This window comes from Canis lupus, chromosome 12 (genome assembly GCF_011100685.1).
Source record: "Canis lupus familiaris isolate Mischka breed German Shepherd chromosome 12, alternate assembly UU_Cfam_GSD_1.0, whole genome shotgun sequence".
NCBI classification, from domain to species: Eukaryota; Metazoa; Chordata; class Mammalia; order Carnivora; family Canidae; genus Canis; species Canis lupus.
Window position 1 is genome coordinate 9687882 of NC_049233.1, and position 5429 is coordinate 9693310.

The window sequence follows — 5429 nt, forward strand, 5'->3', positions numbered from 1 at the left end:
CTAAAATACATGCTCAGACTTGAGACATAGGAAACTAGCTCATGATTCTCTCCCCAGAGGTTGTTAAGGAATACTTCTGAAACACAGACAATAAGAGACTTTTTCCTGACCTTGGTCAAGCTGGTAAAGTTCTCAAAGTCTCCCTAGCCCATTCACTTGGCTTTCATGTGATCAGAAAAGGGGGCCACCTCTTGGTTTGCCCATAGGCAGTCCCTTCCTCCAGCTGGACCAGTCCAGATCCAGGGAAGCCTCACTTGTATCCTCAGCTAGTGCCTTTGGGCCACCCCAAACCAAACAACCATATGTGGCCCTTTTACTGTCCTTGTAAAGATGCTTTGTATTTCCCATGGAGGGAAGGCAGGGTTGGAGAAAGGGCCCAGTCCCCCAGGGGGACAGGAAACAGGGCAGAGGGCAGAGGGCAGTCTGACCCCATGGGCTCTGGCAAATAGTCTTCCCCCGAGTCCTCTGCCTTCATGGGCTTCGTCATATCCCTGCATTGCTTTTTGAAGCCTAGTGATCTGGGATGTGTGGGTAGAGATCAAGATGGTGGAGCCAAGCAACAGATATAGATAGGTTTGTTTACCTGGGGGGTAAAGGGAAAAAACTGGTGGCTGGGATCCCACAGGAAACTAGCTCCTACTTAGAGCCACTTAACAGAACTCATCCCCACCTCTCCTGCTGCACTGTCTTCCCCTCATTCCTTGGCATCTGGGCTGCACAAATAAACTGACCCTGCCTGGGCTGGAAGCAGGCAGGTGGCATGGAATCAAGGGGACAAGAAAAGCAGCCTGGTACCCTATTGGTGGAGAGATGGGGTGGGAGATTAGATGCCCTGCCCTGAGGGCTGCAGTGGGCCTCACAGTCCCTCCCTCAGCACCTGCCTCCTCCAATTGTGTGCCCGTCACCACCAATGGCTGACATTTATTGAGCACCTGCTATGTGTGTTCCGGGCACCTTGCCAAACACTTCACACACTATGAGGCTGGGCTCTGAGATACAAGCAATGGAAACCAACTCTGGTTGATTTAAACAGGAAAAGAATTTACTAAAAGCATCTTTGCTTACTCATAGACTCTCTACAGGGCCTAGAAACCAGGTTTGGGGCTACACACTCAAGAATAACACCCAAAGTGGGCTGCCTAAACTGATCCAAATTTGTACACCACTGTAGCTGGGCTGGCCCCAGACTTGGAGCTTACACCACAGATGCCAACTGGCCACTGGCCACCAAAGTAGCAGCATGGTCTCCACCATCTCTTAAAGCCATTACAGCAGCCCGAGATAAAGCTCCAGTGTCCCCCGGTCTGGGCAGGTGCATCCAACTGGCAAAGCCAAGTCTTCTGCAGTGGAAGACAAGCTCTGCCACCTACTGAGACCCTAATACACACAGGGAGAGAGTAAGGCCCTCCAAAAGAGACAAATGTCCACTGCACAGGCATGACCTCATTTATCTCATTGAAATCTTGCAAGATCACCGTGAAGTAAGTGGGTATGTCTCATTTATCAGAAGGTATCCGAGGGTCGGAAATATTAGCCAAGGGTACAGAGCTGTTTGGCTGCAGGAGGCCCAGGAGCCTCTGCCTCCTAACCATATTGTCCCTAAGCCTCCTGTCAGTAGCACTACCAGACAGAAAGGAGCCTGTTTAAGATAGCCTTCTGCAGGAGAGAGAAAGAGGAAGAGTGAGAGCAAGAATGAGAGAGACTATGTGTGTGCGTCTCTGTGTGTATAAGTGTGAATGTGTGGGTATGTGTATGTCTCTATGTGTGAATGTGTGTGTGTGTATGTGTATCTCTGGGTCTGCGTGTGAATGTGTGTGTGTGAATGTGTATGTCTCTGTGGGTAAATGTGTGTATCCTCTGTGTGTGAATGTGCGTATGTCTGTGTGTGTAAATGTGTATGTGAATGTATCTGTCTATGTGTGTGAATATGTATGTCTCTGTGGGTGAATGAGTGTGTCCATGTGGGTAAATGTATGTGAATGTGTGTGAATGCGTGTGAATATGTGTATCTCTGTGGATGAATGTGTGTGTTTCTGAGTGTGAATATATATGTCTCTGTGTGTGAATGTGTGTGTCTGTGCAGGTGAATATGTGTGTGTGTGTGAACGTGTATGTCTCTAGAGGTGAATGTATGTCTCAGTGTGTGAATGTGTGTGTCTGTGGGTGCGGGTAGGTGGAGGATCTTTCTCTGACTTGGTCATTTTTTTAAAACCTTGGGAAAGGTTTATTTTAGTTATTTATTTATTCATGAGAGACACTGAGAGAGAGAGAAGCAGAGACACAGGCAGAGGGAGAAGCAGGCTCCATGCAGGGAGCCTGATGTGGGATTTGATCCTGGGTCTCCAGGATCACGCCCTGGGCTGAAGGTGGCGCTAAACCGCTGAGCCACCCGGGCTGCCCAGGCTTGGTTATTTTGGATATCAGAGTCCTAGCCGTCATGCCCATCTGCTCACATCAGGTATATGTGTACAACAGGAGCTAAAGGCTCTAACTCAAGACAGCGAAGTTGACCAAGGGCTCTGTAGAGGGAATAGCGTGCAGAGTGTGTAATTGGCACTGGCCACTTACACACTGCCCCATGCTGAACTAATGTTCATTCCCTAAACAGTGACCCTGACACTGTGGAGTTTCAAGTGGATATCTGCAAAGCATATAGATTTGGAAGGAAACACAGGGCCTTCTGAAATCAGTCCACTAAATTGTGAGCCTCGCATCTATCTTGCTCTCCCCACAAACCTAGCTGCCAGTTCTTAGCATACAGCAGGTGCTCAGTAGCTACTTGTTGAAGGAAAGAATGAATGAATGGGCGAGTGAGTGAATGAATGAATTGGCTTCTTCATGGATGGTGTCATAATGCCCTTCACCAGCATGATCAGAGACCAGGTGTGTTTCTTTCTGCGTTGCTCATCTGCTTAGCCCCTCACTCTTCTGACCCCCACATGGTCCAACTGAAGCTTTGATGTTCATCTCTTACTTCTTTTCACTTGTTCCCACATTTGGTCTTTGCTTATTCATTGCTTAAAATACCCTTTCAGAGTCTGAAATCTGTCCCCATTAGTTTCTGCAGAAAGGCTTTGATTCCTTCCAACAAGCTCCAGAAATTCTGAGCAGGTGGACGCAGCAACTCTCATGCCGAAGAGAGTGCCCAGGGTTTGTGAGCTGGGGAGTAGGGACCGCAGACAGGATGAAGCTGGAGCTGCAAATGGGATGGAGCAGCCCCCTACCAACCTGGACTCGAGGGACCTTGAAGGCCAAAGAATAACAGGGCTGGGTGGAACAGCACACCGTGATTTTCAAACAGCCATCAAGATGCCCTAATGGTTAACATGTTTGACATGCAGGTGACCCACTACAGATCCAGGATCTCAACTCCTGGCTTGAAGGAGAGCCTACTCCTTCAAAGACAGATATGCCCAAAGAAGCTTACCTGCTTACATCACCCAGGGGGTTGGCCGCATCCTAGCTCGCTGTTGTCCAGACACCTCCACCCGGGGGGCTTTGAGGCTGCATATCTGAAGACTGCATAAAGACACTGCGAGATGAGGAGAAGCTGGAGGGAGCTTGCCAGAGGGTAGCAGGCAGTTTCTAGCCTGAGAGCAGGGGCGCTGCACATGCATATCTACTTCCCCTCTGCCTGTCCTTTCCCTTGTTACTCTCCCTCATCTGGGGAAGCCAGAAAGCCCTCTCTGGCAGGAGCAGGGAGGACTGTGTCACAGGTGGACCGGTGAACTGAAAGGCGACAATCTGACCACACTCTATTGGTGCTCACAGTAAAGGGGCTGGGGCTTTCTCCTGGAAACTTTTGGTTTTGCATCTTTCAGCCCCTGTGCTGTTCACCTCCAGGGGTCAGGTTTTCCCAAGCACGGTCCTATTTAAATTTGCAACTCACCCTCTGAGCCCCACGCCCCCTGGCACTTCCATAACAGTGGGTATAAATGCCATTGCAGAATAAAGCCAATATGGGAAGATGGGAGTTAGGGAGGGTCTGATTTTAACTGTGGTGGCCAGGTAAAGCATGACATTTGAGCATAGACCTAAGGGGGTGAGCCAGGTGGACGTAGGAAAGCCCACTCCAAACAGGGTGGACAGTGTGGGTTTCAGGGCCCCAAAAGGAGGAGGCGCACTGTCACATTCGATCAAGAGCAACAACGTGGTGTGGCATTAAGTCAGGGGAATAAGGGGCGCCTGGGTGGCTAAACAGCTAAACGTCTGCCTTCGGCTCAGGTCATGATCAGGGGTCCTGGGATCGAGTTCTGCATCGGGATCCCCCCAGGGAGCCTGCTTCTCCCTCTGCCTCTCTCTGTCTCTCATGAATAAATGAATAAAATATATATATATTTTAAAGTCAGAGGACTAAGGGGAGATGGAGGAGACGAGAGCAGATCAGGGCTGAGGCGTTATGTGTTTCTGGAAAAGCTCTTCTAGACATGTTACACATACTAACTCACATCATTCACCCCCACCAAAGCACTGGGAGGTAAGGATGATCATGATCCTCATTTTCCAGATGAAGACACTGAGGAACAGAGATGTTAAATAGTTTCCCACAGGTCACAGAACCAGGATTCAAGCAGGTTTTGCCCGGAGTCTGCACACCTACCTGCTTTCCTATGTCATACATAATAGCGACTCACCACCTTTAGAGTCAACAGATGGGAATTCCAGTGTAGGACTATAGTGCTGGAGCTTTCACCCTGGTAAGTGTGGTGCCTCTGTGTGCTTCTGGGTCCTTATGTCCCACTCCTCACGGGGTTACAATGAAGCAGAGAATATGTGCGCGTGCTCATCATCTGCTTTCAAGCGATGGTGGCAGGTCCCACAAGCCAGGCATCGTGGCAAGGACAGTCTGAGGATCAGTGGGCAGCTCAGCTACAAAAACCCCGGGGAGGTGGGGAGAGCATCAGGGCCTGAGTGGAGGATGTGACTTTCTGCGAGGAGATCACCGCTGGGAGGACAGGTTCACGAGAGCACTGGGTCCAGTTCTTCATGGGAGAGGCTTAGCTCTGAAAGGAAGGAAACCCACCAGACTAGAAGTGAGAGCTGGCTCACGTGAAGGATTTTTAAACCAAAGGAGCCTTGAACCTGTGGAAACAGTGAGAGCAGATGGGGAATGTTGGAGAAGGTGATGAGGGATGGCTGCCCTCAGCACCTGTGTCTGAAATAACCAGCTGTGCCCCCCACTTTGTTGTCCACACCCTGACAACTGTGCTGCACTCCACTGGCTGTTTGCAGAGTTTGGCACCGTGTGTCATTATTTACAGAGCTTGGAGCTGTTTGCAAAGCTCATTGCTGACTGTACCACCATTTGGAGAGCGTGGCACTATTTGTCACTTGCGGAGTTGGGTTTTATTTGCAGGGCTCAGAGTTGTCAGGAGAGGCTAGCACTTCTTGTGTCGATGTCTGCAGGACTTGTCACTGTCTCTGTTGGT